Source organism: Cetorhinus maximus, chromosome 5, assembly GCF_964194155.1.
Source record: "Cetorhinus maximus chromosome 5, sCetMax3.hap1.1, whole genome shotgun sequence".
Lineage (NCBI taxonomy): Eukaryota > Metazoa > Chordata > Chondrichthyes > Lamniformes > Cetorhinidae > Cetorhinus > Cetorhinus maximus.
In genome coordinates this window covers 141,679,660-141,696,173 of record NC_135883.1, presented here as the reverse complement: position 1 = coordinate 141,696,173, position 16,514 = coordinate 141,679,660, and positions in this window count along the sequence as shown.

Here is a 16,514-nt window from a genome sequence, read left to right as displayed (position 1 = left end):
CGAGTAACTCACCTCCTGACTCCCAAAGCCTGTCCACCATTTACAAGTCAGGAGTGTGATGAAATACTCTCCACTTGCCTGGATGAGTGCAGCTCCAACAACATTAAAAAAGCTTGACACCATTAAGGACAAAGCAGCCCGCTTGATTGGCACCTTATCCACAAACATTCACTCCCACCACTGACACACAGTGGCAGCAGTGTGTACCATCTACAAGATGCACTGCAGAACTCACCATGTCTCGTTAGGCAGCACCTTTCAAACCCATGAACGCTACCATCTAGAAGGCCAGGGCAGCAGACGCATGGGAACACCACCATCTGGAAGTTCCCCTCCAAACCACTCACCATCCTTGGAAATATATCGCTGTTCCTTCGCTGCTGCTGGGTCAAAACCCTGGAACTCCCTCCCTAACAGCATGGTTGGTGTACCTATACCACATGGATTACAGCAGTTCAAGAAGGCAGCTCACCACCACTTTTGCAAGGGCAGTTAGGAATGAGCAATAAATGCTAGCCAAGCCAGTGATGCCAACATCCCATGAATGGATAAAAAAAAAATTCTCCATCACTACAGGACTTGGCAAAAGGACCTCGTAGAAGCCTGCTAGTGATTATGATAAATGTAGGGGCCCTGGGGTGCCGTCATTGTCCACACGATCTTGATGGCTTGGTGATCAGATTTCAGTGACATGTTGAATCTTGATGACTGGAACCATCTTGCCACTGCAGCCTTCTTCTGCCTTCTCAGCTGGTGAGACGCATAGTCTTCCAACACCTGTTCTGACGTTGAGGACATTTTGGATCTCACTTTGTCTGTACCTCCCTGACCTTGCTACCATGAGTGGCCCTACCAGGAGCAAGGAGCTCCCAATGGCATTACTCAAGGGAGCATCTGAATGCACAAGTCTCTCAACCACATCAAGATGGCAATCCATGGTGGTAAGCCTGAGGATTGGGAGAAATTTATTTACCAGCAAAGGATGGCCAAAACAATACTTAGAGGGAGAAAATAGAATGAGTAAACTAACCAGAAACTTACTGCCCTAGTTTTTTTCTCAGATATCAAAACCATTTTCAGGTTGCAAACTGATCTCTGGAGAAGGGGGCCTTCTGTTGCTTTTTTCCAGAGCAAACCAATTAAGATCCCACCTTCGAGCTTCTTGACCAATTAGGGAGGATGTGGCCATTTTATCAGAGGATGAATTTCTGCTTAAAGGGACCACAGAGTATTTCAGAGAATCTCACCAGGGCTTGGACTTTTCAGGCTGCAGCATCCACAGAAATGGTAAGACCTAGAAAGACTGGCTACAAACAGCCAACACTCACCATGATCCTCACCCTATTGCACTCTCCCATCTATGCCTCATAGTCACCATATACAAATCTTGCCCTTCAATCCTTTGAACAAAAGCTATTTGTAATAAACACTCCCACCTCCCTTCTTTCTCTCCTTTCAGGCGAAGTAATCACACAACTTGGCAAGGATCAGAGATGTGGGGATTGTGGGAGGCAGGGAGGGGTGGGCCAGTGACTTTTATCTTGTTGTACCTGCCTGGCCCATAGAAGGAGTACTTTGCAAAGCAGCCTCTCAGCCTGAAGCTCTTCAGTGTAAAGTGGGGAAATGAGGTTATTCATTTTATGCATGGTTCAGAGATGAGGAACTTCAGTTATGAAGATAGATTAGAGAAGTTCGAACTGATTCCTTAAAGGCCGAGACAAGATTTGGTAATGCTTTTCAAAATCATGAGGGGTCTGGACAGAGTACATATGGAGAAACTATTCCTGGAAGGAAAGGATCAAGAATGAGAGGCCACAGATTTAAAGTGATTAGTAGGAACATAGGGCTTAAGGAGCAGGAGTAGGCCATTCAATAAGATCTGGTTGTTGTCTCACCTCAGTTTAGAAGAATGAGAGAGTTTGACAGGGTAGATGCTGGGAGGCTATCTCCCTTGGCTAAAGTCTAGAACTAGGAGACATAGGGCAGAATCATTGCAGATTTGCACTAGGGCGGGAAAAAGAACGATTTACCTGCCGGCTGCAATGGCAGCTTTTCACACCGTACCGTCTCAATCCCGCCTCATTAATCATGCATTCCCAGGAAACACGCCGTTTCACGTATTTACTATACTCCGTGCATTCGCATGCATGCATAGAAATCGTGATTTAGATTTTGTTACTTTCTCCCTCACCCCTTACTATTAACTTACTATTCCCACACCCCTGCTGAGTTAGTTTAAAGTCCTTCCAACAGCACTAGCAAAATGCCCCACAGGGAACTCAGTCCTAGCTCTGTTCAGATGCAACCCGTCTGGCTTCTACAGCTGCCATATCCCCAGAGCCAGTTCCAATGTCCCAGGAATCTAAAGCCCTCCCTCCTGCTCCATTTTTCCAGCCATGCATTCATATGCCTTATCCTCCTATTTCTGTACTCACTGGCACATGGCACTGGGAGTAATCCGGAGATTCCTACATTTGAGATTCTCTTTGCTAATTTTCTATCTAGCTCCCTGAATTCTTATTGCAGAACCAGATCCCCCTTCCTACCTAAGTCATCGGCACCAATGCGGACCACCACCTCTGGCTGTTCACCCTCCCCCAGAATAATGTCCTACAGCCACTATGTGACATCCTTGACCCTAGCACCAGGGAGGCAACATATCATCCTGGAGTCATGTCTATGGCCACAGAAACATCTGTCTGTTCCCCTAACCAATGAATCCCCGATCACTATTGCTCTTTCTTTGTTCCTCCCCTCCAGTACAGCCCAGCCATTCATGGTGCCACAAACTTGGCTCTGACTGCACTCCTCTGAAGAACCAGCGCTCTAACCAGCTTCCAAAATAGAGAACCGATTTGTGAGCAGGGCCTCAGGGGGCTCCTGCACTACCTCCTACTTTTCTTGAACTGCCTGGTGGTCACCCATTCACTGTCTACCTCCAGGCCCTTAAGCTGGGTACGACTACCTCTCTGAACGTGCTATCCACTTAGCTCTCAGCCTCGCAGATGCACCACAGTGACTCCAGCTGTCACTCGAGCTCTGAAACCTAGGGCCGCAGGTGGTTGTGTAGGACACCTGTAGAGTCCACGACTTCGCACATATTACAGGACACGCATTCCACTTGACTGAGCTGCCCTGCCATGTCTTAACTCTACTTCCCTTACATGAACTTTATTCTACTTTGGATTATTTATATTACTTTATTATGTTGGCCCTAAATTTTCCTTATTCCTGGCGCTTCTCAGTTAAATCAAAGTATAGCTACCTGTTTAAAAATATTACTTTCCTAATTTACTCACCAGGTCCTACTTACGATGTTGTGAAACCAATTTTTGGTGCTCTCGCCATATTTTCCACTCACACCACCAAACACGCCTGCTGCCAATGGGCACAGAAAATTCCACCCATAGTCTAAAGTTAAGAGGATGTCCATTTTTGACTGAGATGGGAAGAAATTTCTTCACTTAGAAGTCTGTGAATCTTTGGAATTCTCAACCCCAGAAGGCTGTTGATGCTCAATTGAGTATATTCAAGGTTGAGATTGATACATTTTTGGACTTCTTAAGGGATTTTAAGAGAATCAAGGGATAATTCAATCAGCCCTGTTCTTATTAAATGGCAGAGATTGAAGGGCCATATAGTTACTGCTATTTATTATGCTCATTCAAGATCCTGCGGGGTATTGACAGGCTGGATGTGGAGAGGGTGTTTCCTCTTGTGAAAGAATCTAGAACTAGGGGGTCACTGTTTGAAAATAAGGGGTTGTCCATTTAAAACAGAGATGAGGCAAAATTTTTTCATTCAGAGGATCGTGAGCCTTTGGAACTCTGTTCCTGAAAAGGTAGCGGAAGCAGACTCTGAATATTTTTTAAGGCAGAGGTGAATAGATTCTTGGTTGTCAAGGGGGTGATAGGTTATCAGCGGTAGGCGGGATGCAGATTTCAGGTTACTATCAGATCAGCCATGATCTTATTAAATTCCTTATGAAGTGTTTGATTGTAGAAAATATTTCATTCCTAAAATACCTAGCAACTTTGGGGTGTAGTTGTTTTCTGGTACTTCCAAAGCGTTGAATGCATACAAGTGATATTAACATTTTCCCAGCCCTAATTGTTTCTTTCCCTTTTCCTTCTGAAGGCATCAACTTTACATCTGCACACATGCGCTTTTCAGCAATGGCCAGAAGACAGTATGTAGCTATAATTGCAACTTTCAGACATTTTTTTTCGCCTTCATTCTGTGCCATACAATATTTCCTTGACAACAGGCATAGAAAGCAATGACCAGGTTATGAACTCAACTTCTTAAAAAATTGTGCGCTTTAATTGCTCATTGAGTAAAAGCACTACCTGGATACCAACCTTCCAGTTCGTGATTTGGGTGAGGATATGCTTTGCATCTACTGGTACACCCATCCACCACCACTGCACTTTTAAAAAAAAATCACCTGAATAAATGTTAAGATGGCCTGAATCTTCCGATATGGGGAGCGGCAAACAACTCAAGTCACTGCTGCACCACGGGACGCTAAGAAAGTCTCGACACCCAACATGTGCGGTACTTCGGTGGGAAATTTAAATTTCTAATTGCTGGTTTTGCCCTGCCCGGATTGTTGCACAATTCCAATGACAGTGGGATCAGATATCCAAAACCACAGAGACTTGGGCTGTTTATGCTATATTTACCAAGGTTTTTACACAGGTGCTTTTCCTAGCAGGTGTAAAGCCTGCTGAGGAGCACACCTTGAAGAGAGCAGCTGGATTGTCAATGCACTCCGGCACTCAAGGCAACCCCAACAATGTTTACCCCCTCCCCATTGACGTTTGTTTTGATGAAGTTTTGCTTACGCGAAAAGTGACTTGAAGATAGTCGGTATGTAGTTTTTATTGAAACTATTTAAGAGCTATTTACAAAGACTCCATGGTAAGCACATGGTTCTATAGACACAGAAGATTATGTGTCTTGCTATCTTGGAGCCTCTTGGTCATCAGACCCTGATGTCATGCTTACATCATCATTATCACTGTCTCATTAACATAACTATTAACCCTTTACATCTCCAAGTATAATCTCAAAATGGTTATATTATTTTGTTAAGCTGTATACATTACATTCCCCGTCTGTTAACCTCATGTACTGTTTACAGTTTCCATCCAACTCCTATCACCACCACCCCCCCCCACCTCCCCCTCCAAGTCACTGTCGCCAAAGGCATCAATCCCCAACAATGGGCTGTCTAAGAGGCCGTGTAGAACATATGTGTTCCCTTATCTTCTCCTTGGAAGACAAACACATTGGAGGAGTGGGATAGCAGCTTCTCATGACTGCTAACTCCTGGACTGTGACTCTTACGATGATCTGAAGGTAAAGGCAGTGAAAACCAATCAAGAAAAAACTGATTCAACAGAGAAACTTTCACAACTCAAACGATCACAACCCTTTTAAAAAGGAAGACAACAAACTGACATTTGCTCTGTGATCTTCTGCATTGCACACTGGGGAAAGGTGAAAGTGCTGAGGTGAGAAAATGAAACACTTTAATCTCCTATGAAGAACTGCACAGCTGTATCGTTCACTGCTGCTGTGACAAGAGAAGCATTCAATACCTGAAATATGAATGAATCTGATGGACAAAAAAAAAAGAACCAAGAAGATCCTGAAGACACTGCAGAATACAAGGAAAGGAAGACTTCCCAATTCTCTTCGGATAGGATTTTCACTTTCTGTAGGTAGTGGTATAATTTCTAAGCTTGCTACAGCGTAAGGCTGCTCCACTGCAGACAATGGGATCATGGGTTTAGCTTAAGTAGGGTTGCACCATCAACAATAGAATAAACCTCCAGACCTAGATCTATATGAAGTTCCTGTGTAGTACTCTTCAGCTGTAGAAGCTCTGTAATTTGGGCCTCTGCTTTTTTATTGAAAGAAGATTTGAGTGCACCCTTGACTTGCTGGTAAGAACCAAGTGTGAGCTGCTGCTCACATTCATACAAATTAATAAGCTGTGAACTTTGTTTATTGGTTTGATCCAACTTGGAGTTGAGCATCTCTCTCTCCCTGAATAGCATTCTGCTGGCTGCAAGCAATTGTTGATCCATATCATTAGTGGGCTCAATAGAATAAGTAGACAAATTAGCCTCATTATTACCTCCTTCAATGAAAGGGTGATTCTACTCAAAAGAGACAACAAAGACTTCACAGGCATTGGCAGTGGAGTCAGATTGTCCTAAGATCTAGGACCTCTTCTTCCAACAGATTCTCTGCTTCTGCAACTGCTTCATTTCCTTGAATTCTGTCCCAAAAGAGCCAAACAATGTTTATAAGCTCCGAGCATATGGTCACAGTGTTGTTTAGTGCATCTTGTTTCTGCTTCTTCTAGCCGGTCTTCAAAGAGAAGTGAGATCTGAAATCTCCTTCTGTAGTCCAGTGGATGGTGTTTATGCAATGAAGACGGGTCACTGTGTAACGAGTCGACTTCCATTTCTGCTGCAGTGTTGAGGTTTCCCAATCCTCAGGGCAATCCAGATATTGTTCCACTGTCCTCTGTTGTTACCTCATTGACCTTTCATAGAAGACCAAGTCCTAAACACGCTGACCTGCTAAGTAGAGAAATTTGGTGGTTCTGTAAGTTATAAAGACAGTTTTGCTAATCTCTTTATCTTGATGCCTAAGGGTTGTAGTGAACTGGCCCTTCACTTTGAGGTCTGCGCCTCTTGGATATTCTAGTTTTAGTGCAGATGGTTGGATTTCTCCTTCCTTAAGCCAGACCTGAAGCTAGTCTAATTTGTCCGGTTAAGATTTTGACCCCTGCCCTAGAGTTCAGTTTAAATTCTGTTCTGTATCCTTGGGCTTCCAACACTACAGACCAGATCTGCTTATTGGGATATTTGATTTCTCTCTCCTAGGAAACAGTCAGATTGAAATGCTGTATTTCCAATTTTCTGGACTTCGAAATGGTTGGAAGCTTGGTGCAGCTTTCTTCCCTTAACTTGAACTTTAGATCTGCAGAATTGTTCGAAATGTCCAGGCTTGCCGTAGAGAAGGCATTCAGCTCCCCCTGCTGGGCATTTTTTGTGGCGATGCTGCTTTTTGGAGCTGCATCTGGAACATTTTAACATAGGTGGAAGGATTCTTCCCACCTCTTTGGCAGGCTTTTCAGTGGGTAGGGCCCCAATTTTAGGCCTACATACTGGATCAACCCTTCTGGAGCCAACCCTTCTGGAGCCTCGGCATCTCCCTGAAGTACGCCCCGATTCTGCTGTTGTAGTTTGCCCGCCTTGCAAACTGTCGGCCTTTTCGTAATATCAAATCCTCTTTGACTTGCAAAACGTCCGACAGCATGTCATTGAGCACGCAGACTATAATGCAGTTGCAAATTAATATGCTTTAAAACTCTGTCACCGCAACATCTGGCTAGTCGATACAAGTCATTAATAAATTAATCAATGGATTTATCAGGTCTTTGGCTCCTCTGGCTGAATCTGGCCCCTCACCTGTTCAATGACTAGATTCTTCTTAGGGCTGAAGTAATTATCAAAGGCCCTCATAACCTCTTCGTAGAATGCAGAGATCTCCTCGACTCTTTGCCAAGCCAGGACATCAGCTATGGCCCCAATTGATGCAAAAGGGTACATACTTGGTGTTTTTGTGCTTTTTCTTGTAAACACGAAATCATTCGGTACTTTTCAAACTGCCTTCTCCAGAGGTCCCATCATTGCCCTTGCTGCAGGCTCTCGATGTGTTGGAAGGGCTGTGAAACAGGTAGTGGCTGTTCAATGGCTGCCGACATAGTGGGTGGCTCACTGCTCCCTACCAACGTGCGCTTCAGTTTTGTTGTTCTTCGTTGCAAGGTTGAGCTGTTCCAAGGTACTTCAGCTGTGGGTTCCAAGCTGTGGTCTCAGTTTCTTCAAGTGCAGCCTCGAGCACTGCCATAATATTTTGATAAAGTTTTGCTTACTCTGAGTGACTTGAGATAATTGGTATAGTTTTTCCTCGAAACAATTTACAAAGACTTCATGGCAAGCACATGGTTCTGTGGACAGACTGTGTGTCTTGCACTCTTGGAGTCACTTGGTCATCTGACCCCGATGTCATGTTTCCATCATCATTAACATCATTGTCTCATTAGCACAACCATTAACCCTTCACTGTACAATGCTCATCCTCCCACCCACTTTCCTGAGTCCCTGGCTCCTATCCAGCTGATGTTGGGAGAGTCATCATTGGCGGAGGGTGCATGGGTGCAGGGAGGGGGAATGAACATTGTTTGGGGTGAGAGGCAGGCGGAGGAGGATGAGTTGGAGGATGAGCTTTGTCAGGGGGGTGAACATTATTGGGGTGGGTGGGTGAGGCTGTACAATTTTAGAGGTTGATATGCCCATTTCAAAACAGTATATGTCAATGAACTGAAGACAGACCTTAAGGGGTGCATCTTCAGTTCATGACGAAGGGGGTGTGGCTTCGTTGGAATTACACTGACCACTTGGCCTCCTCACTCTGTTCGCCCATGGATTCAAACTGGAGCTGGGACTGGAAGCTACAAAAGGCTCCAGTTTAAAGTGGTAAGTGGGCAGTTTAAAATCACAATCAGCCGCTACTGACCAGCAGATCTGAGCCCATGTCTCTAGCAAAAGATTTGCTGCAGACATTTTCCAAAAATGATAGAAGGGAAGAATTAAAAAAAACTCCAATGTTTTCTAAGTGGTTCTTCAGCTTTACAGAGTTGAAAATGTACACTTAAGTGTACAACTTACGATAACATTACAATTACCTTCAACCCCACACATCTTTGTTGATAGCTACCCTACCTGCTCAATAAACTAAGTTTGCTCTCAGAAAATTAGGTTGCCAGCAAGGCAAATTCCCAAAACATTCTGTTACCTAATTGAGCAAAATTGTAACTTTGAGAACTAGTGTACAAGTAATTAAGTGTTACTAGTTATTCATAATTAGTATCTATTAGACACAATAAGCAAGTACAAATAGTTCTGTTTAATTTCCACAGGCTGTGTTTTTATACAAATGCTCAAGAGACAATGTTGGTGTAACTGTGGAACAAAACAGCAACATTTCCCAAACGAAAAAGTGTTACTTTTATTCCCATTACCTTTATATTATTCTGTGGCACACAACATCCTTGAAAAGTGAGGTGGACAATTTTCTCTGAAACCCCTGGGCAATGTTGTGCTGATGCAAATGTTCCCAGAGAAAAGTGTTGGTTGTGAATTTCACTTCTCTCCTTGAAGAAAAGTAGCACCTTCCTCCAGATGGCTTGGCAACAATCAAGAACTCTGTGTGCTGGAAATTGTAGGTGAAAGTTGAAGTGCTTCATTGAATGGCACAGACACATCGTAACATGAACATGCTGCACCACTACCATGTGAATTGTCATCAGATCAGGCAAGATGGCCCAGTTATAGGATAGAAAGTTGTGTCATGTGTTTAATCTTCTGCATGTTTGCACTACCAATTTCAACTGGAGAAGTATGTGATCTGACAGAAAATGCATCTTCACAAGGAGGAAGAAAATCATTTTAGGGGTGAATTATCAATGGCTACCCTTGTACAGCTCCACTACCTAGCACAAAGGAAGATGGTTGTAGTTGTTGGAGATCAATCATCTCAGTTCCAGGACATCACTGCAGGAGTTCCTCAGGGTAGTGTCCTATGCCCAACCATCTTCAGCTGCTTCATCAATGACCTTGAAGGTCCTTCCCATCATAAGGTCTGAAGTGGGAATGTTTGCGCAATTATCAGCGATGTTCAACACCATTCACGACTCCTCAGATACTGAAGCAGTCCATGTCCAAATGCAGCAAGATCGTAACAATAGCCAGGCTTCGGCTGACAAGTGGCAAGTAACATTCGCGCCACAGAAGTGTGAGGCAATGACCATCTCCAACAAGAGAGAATCTAACCATCGCCCCATGACATTCAATGGCATTACCATCGCTGAATCCCCTACTAACAACATCCTGGGGATTACCATTGACCAGCATCTGAACTGGACTAGCCATATAAATACTATGGCTACAAGAGCAGGTCAGAAGCTAGGAATCCTGTGGCGAGTAACTCACCTCCTCACTCCCAAAAGCCTGTCCACCATCTGCAAGGCATAAATCAGGAGTGTGATGATGTATATCACCTACAAGATACACTGCAGAAATTCACCAAGGCTCCTTAGGCAGCACCTTTCAAACCCACAACCGCTACCATCAAGGAGGACAAGGGCAGTCGATACGTGGGAACACCACCACCTGGAGGTTCCCCTCTAAGCCACTCACCACCCTGACTTGGAAATATATCTCCGCTTCTTCACTGTTGCAGGGACAAAATCCTGGAACTCCCTTCCTAACATCACTGTGGTGTACCCACACCACAGGGACTAAGCAGTTCAAGGAGGCAGCTCACCACACCCTTTTTTTATTCATTCACGGGATGTGGGCTTCGCTGGCCGGGCCAGCATTTATTGCCCATCCCTAATTTAAATTAGGGATGGGCAATAAATGTTGGTGTAGCCAGTGACGCCCACATCCCGTGAATGAATAAAAACTTATAAACTGTCAGCTCACAGCAGCGTTGGAGGAAATCTTCCTACCTTCACTGAAGAGTATGGTCATTAGCTCAAAGACATCCAAGAGTGTGATACAGAGAAAATACTACTTTAAAAACCAAAGTCCTGCATCACAACTAAACAGGAATTATATAGAAATTATACAGTAAAAACTTCTCTCAAGCCCTTTTTGTTGTATAGTTAAAAAATTCTGGACCTTCAGATTTTTTGGACAGTGCTTTTATTTTGGAATAATAATCCTATTTATTGTAATGCAGGTGAGGATTTCCTAAGAGAATGATGGTGTATAATACTCAGGAGCAGGTGGCAGCAGAGTCAACCTACAGCACCTGGGAATAGATTATGCTGAAGGCAGCACACTTTAATTCTCAATTTGCCAGATTATTTAATCACCAGGTAGATAGCACGAAATTCCAAAACACACAGTATTTTCTGACAACACATTTACTTCTGGGCTATGTTGCAACAGTAGCATTCTTTATTTCATCCAATATGCATCTCAGCAGAGTACACAACCAAGATCCAACTGAAAGCCTTGCCACACACATCTTCCATACGTTTCACACAATTTATTGTAACAGGAACACCTATTTAATAATCCAGGTCAGACACATGGCAACTGGCAATGACCCCATCTAAAACAACTACCAACAGTACTTTTTAGCACCTTTAACATAGTGAAACATCCCAAGGTGCTCCATAGGAGCATTATCAAAAAAGGTTTGACATCAAGCCACATGAGGGCAGATGAATAAAAGCTTAGTCAAAAGTGTTCAGAGACTTGAGTGTACTCATACAAGGAACAGAAAGTTAGTGTGCAGGTATAGCAAGCAATTAGGAATGCAAATGGTATGTTGGCCTTTATTGCAAGGGGATCAGACTTCAAGAATAAGAAAATCTTGTTACAGTTGTATAAGGTTGTAGTTTTGGTCTCCATATTTAAGGAAGGATATACTGGCATTGGAGGCAGAACAGTGAAGGTTCACTAGAATGGTTCCAGAGATGAGAGGATTATCCTATGGTAAAAGGCTGAGTAAGAGGAGGCGGCGCAGTGGTATTGTCACTGGGCTGGTAATCTAGAGTCCCAGGTTAATGGGAACCCGGGTTTGAATCCCACCATGGCAGATGGTAGAATTTGAATTCAATAATTAAAAGTCTAATGATGACCAGGAAACCATCGACGATGGTCGTAAAAACCCATCTGGTTCACGAATGTGCCTTAGGGAAGGAAAACTGCCATCCATGCCTGGTTTGGCCTACATGTGACTCCAGATCCACAGTAATGTGGCTGACTTTTAAATGCCCTCTGAAATGGCCTATCAAGCTGCTAAAAAGTCAATAAAAAGGAATGAAAGCTGATGGACCACCCCAACATTGACCTAGGAAATGGAAATGATAACAGCAAACCCATCCCTGTCCTCCTTACTAACATCTGGAGGCTTGTGCCAAAATTGGGAGAGCTGTCTCAAAGACAAGTCAAACAGCCTGACAGTCATACTCATGGAATCATACTTCACAGAACATGTTCGACTCACCACCATCACTACTGTCTCACCGGCAGGCCAGTCCTAACAGAGGTGGTGGCACAGTGGTATGCAGTTGGGAGGGACTTGCCCTGGGGGTCCTCAACATAGACTCTGGCCTCCATGAAGTCAAACATGGGCAAGAAAACTTCCTGCTGATTCCCACATACCGTTTCCACGCCCCCACCCATTGCCTCAGCTGATGGATCAGTACACCATGTTGAACACCACTTGGAGGAAGCACTGAGGGTGGCAAGGGTGCAGAATGTACTCTAGGTGGGGACTTCAATGTCCAAGAGTGGCTCTGTAGCACTACCACAGGCCAAGCTGGCCGAGTCCTAAAGGACGTAGCTGCTAGACTAGAACCAACAAGAGGGAAAAACATGCTTGACCTCATCCTCACGAACCTGCCTCCCGCAAATGCATCTTTCCATGACAGTTTCAGTAGGAGTGACAGCCGCACAGTCCTTGTGGAGATGAAGTCCTGACTTCACATTGAGGATATCCTCCATCGTATTGTGTGGCACTACCACTGTGCTAAATGTGATAGATTTCAGACAGATCGAGCAACTCAAGACTGGGCAACCATGACACGCTGTGCGCCATCAACAGCAGCAGCATTGTACTCAACCACAATCTGTAACCTCATGGCCCAGCATACCCCCCACTCAGGCATCACCACCATGTCAGGGGATCAATCCTGGTTCAATGAAGAGTGCAGGAGGGCATGCCAAGAACAGCACTAGGCATATCTAAAAACGAGGTGTCAACCTGGTGAAGCTACACACAGGACTACTTGCGTGCCAAACAGCATAAGCAGCAAGTGATAGACAGAGCTAAGTGATTTCACAACCAATGGGTCAGTCCTGTCACGAATGGTGGTGGACAATTAAAAAACTCACTGGGAGGAGGAGGGTCCATAAACATCCTCATCCTCAATTATGTAGGAGCCCAGCACATCAGTGCAAAAGATAAGGCTGAAGTATTCACAACAATCTTCAGCCAGAAGTGCCAAGTCAACGATCCATCTAGGCCCTCTCCAGAGGTCCCCAGCGTCATAGATGCCAGTCTTCAGGCAATTCGATTCACTCCACGTGATATCAAGAAACAGCTGAAGGCACTGGATTCTGCAAAGGCTATGGGTCCTGACAATATTCTGGCAATAGGACTTCCGCTCCAGAACTTACCACGCCCCAGCAATGTGAAAAATTGCCCAGGTATATCCTGTACACAAAAAGCAGGACAAATCCAACCTGGCCAATTACATCCCCATCAGCCTACTCTCCATTATCAGTAAAGTGATGGAAGGGGTCATCAACAGTGTTATCAAGTGGCACTTACTTAGCATAACCTGCTCACTGACACAATTTGGTATCTGCAAGGGTCACTCAGCTTTGGTCCAAACATGGACAAAAGAGCTGAACTCCGGAGGTGAAGTGAGAGTGACTGCCCTTGACATCGAGGCAGCATTTGACTAGGTTTGGAATCATGGAGCCCTAACAAAACTGGAATCAATGGGAATGACGGGGAAACTCTCTGCTGGTTGGAATCATACCTAGCACAAAGGAAGATGGTTGTCGTTGTTGCAGGTCAATCATCTCAGTTCCAGGGCATCACTGCAGGAGTTCCTCAGGGAAGTGTCCTAGGCCCAATCATCTTCAGCTGCTTCATCAATGACCTTTATTCCATCATAAGGTCAGAAGTGGGGATGTTCACTGATAATTGCATAAATGTTCAGCAGCATTCGCAACTCTTCAGATAGTGAGATGAGTTCATGTCCAAATGCATTAAGACCTGGAAAATATCTAAGATAAAGGCAAAATACTGCGGATGCTGGAAATCTGAAACAAAAACAAAAAGTACTGGAGAAACACAGCAGGTCTGATAGCATCTGTGGAGAGAAAGACAGAGTCAACGTTTCGAGTCTGTATGATTCTTTAGAACTTAGAAAATATGTAGGTTTGGGCAGACAAGTGGCAATTAACATTCCTGCCACACAAGTACCAGGCAATGACCATCACCAACAAGAGGGAACCTAACCATTGTCCCTTGACATTCAATGGCATTACCATCACTGAATCCCCCACTAACATCATCTTGTGGGGTTTACCATTGACCAGAGACTGAACTGGACTAGCCATATAAATACTATGGCTACAAGAGCAGAATCCTGCAGCAAGTTACTCACTTCTTGACTTCCCAAAGCCAGTCCACCATCGAAAAGGCACAAATCAGGAGTGCGATGGAATACTCTCCACTTGCCTGGATGAACGCAACTCCAACAAATATTCAAGAAGTTTTATACCATCCAGGACAAAGCAGCCTGCTTGATTGGCACTCCTTCCACAAACATTGACTCCCTCCACTGCCAACAAACAGTGGCAGCAGTGTGTACCATCTACAAGATGCACTGCAGAAACTCACCAAGGCTCCTTAGGGAGCACCTTCCAAACCCAGGACCACTACCATCTAGAAGGACAAGGGAAGGAGACAAATGGGAATGCCGCCCCCTACAAGTTCCCCTCCAAGTCACTCACCATCCTGATTTGGAAATATATCACCGTTCCTTCACTGTTGCTGGGTCAAAATCCTAGAACTCCCCTCCCTAGTAGCACTTTGGGTGTGCCTACACCACAGGGTCTCCAGTGCTTCAAGAAGGCAGCTCACCACCACCTTCTCAAGGGCAATGAGGGATGGGCAATACATGCAGGTCTAGCCAGCGAAGCCTACATCTTGTAAGTGAATTTAAAAAAAAATTGGGCCTATACTCTCTGGAGTTTAGAAGAACGGAAGCTAATCTCATTGAAACATACAAGGTTCTGAAGGTGCTTAACAGGGTAGACAGGGATTGTTTAACCTGGCTGGGAAATCTACAACACAGGGACACAGTCTCAGGATAAGGGGGCAATCATTTAGGACTGAGATGAGGAGAAATTTCTTCACTCAATGGGTTGTGAATCTTTGAAATTGCCCCTCCCAGAGGTCTGTTGATGCTTCATCATTGAGTATATTTAAGAATGCAATAGAAAAGATTTTTGGTGTCTCAGGGAATCTAGGGATAAGGGGAGTGGTGGGAAAGTGGAACTGAGGCAGATGGTTAGCCCCATGATGGAGCAGGCTCTAGGATGGGCAATAAATGGTGGCCTAGCCAGCAACACCCACATCCCATGAACAAATAAAAATAAAATAGCAGCCCTACTGTCTACTCCTGCTTCTATATCTTATGTTCTTACATAAGTTTTAAGAAGCAGCTTAAAAGGAGGAAATAAAAGGTAGAGAAACTCAGAGAGGGGATTCCAAAACTAAGTGTCTTGGCACTTGAAGGCACAGCTGCTAATGGTGGAACTAAAATCAGGAATGTTCAAATGGCTGGATTTGGGAGGAGCTGAGAGATTTCAGAGGGTTATAGGGCTGGAGGAAATTGCAGACATAAGGAGGGTCAAGGGCAAGAAGAGTTTTAAAAACAAGGATGAGAATTTTAAAAGGGAGATCATGCTTTACTTGGAGTCAAAGAAATAAGTGAAAGAATAAAAAACCAAGACAGTTTATTCCTACAACCATCTAGTGCATTCTTTTATTTATAATTGTATAATTCTTAATAAATACCGCCACTCCCCCTCTTTCCTTTTCTATGATTCTTGAATACTTGGATTTTAATTTTATTTGTTCATGGGATATGGGCGTTGCTGGCTAGGCCAGCGTTTACTGCCCATCCCTAATTGCTCTCGAGAAAGTGGTGGGGCCTTCTTGAACCACTGCAGTCCATTGGAATATTAAGAACCTATTCCTGGCCTTTTTAAGCCATGTCTCTGTTAATACAACCATGTCATAAACTTATGTAGCAATATACACCTGCAGCTCACACTAGACATTGATGTATATACAATTTAACACTCCCTTGTCACCTTTGCCCAGAAATATATTTCCTAATGGAATTATAGCTAAAAGTCACAATGTTGCACTTTTAAATTCCATTCACTCAAACAGAAATATTTACTGATTGAGTACAGTATTCATTTGAATGGAGTGGACTGCAGAATCCAGTCAGGTATGACAAATTACTGGTGCTATAAATTGAAATGATTATTCACATTGTCTGATTGCTAATTGACGTTTTTTCAGAATGACCCAGACCTCTCAAACAGTAGAGGCCCGGCCACCCATTGAGAAGAATTCAAGCCCTTAGAATGCTTATCCTTAAAATGTACTGAATTGGGGGAGATTGGAAGGACATGGCTGCATAAAGGGCAGAGAGAAATGGATGTTATCAGCCTCTCTCCAATAGAATCAGGACTCTTCCTACCTATCCACTAATACCAACATATGAATTAGGAGCAGGAGTAGGCCACACTTAGCCCCTCGAGCCTGCTCCGCCATTCAATAAGATCATGGCTGATCCGAATGTAATCTCAACCCTA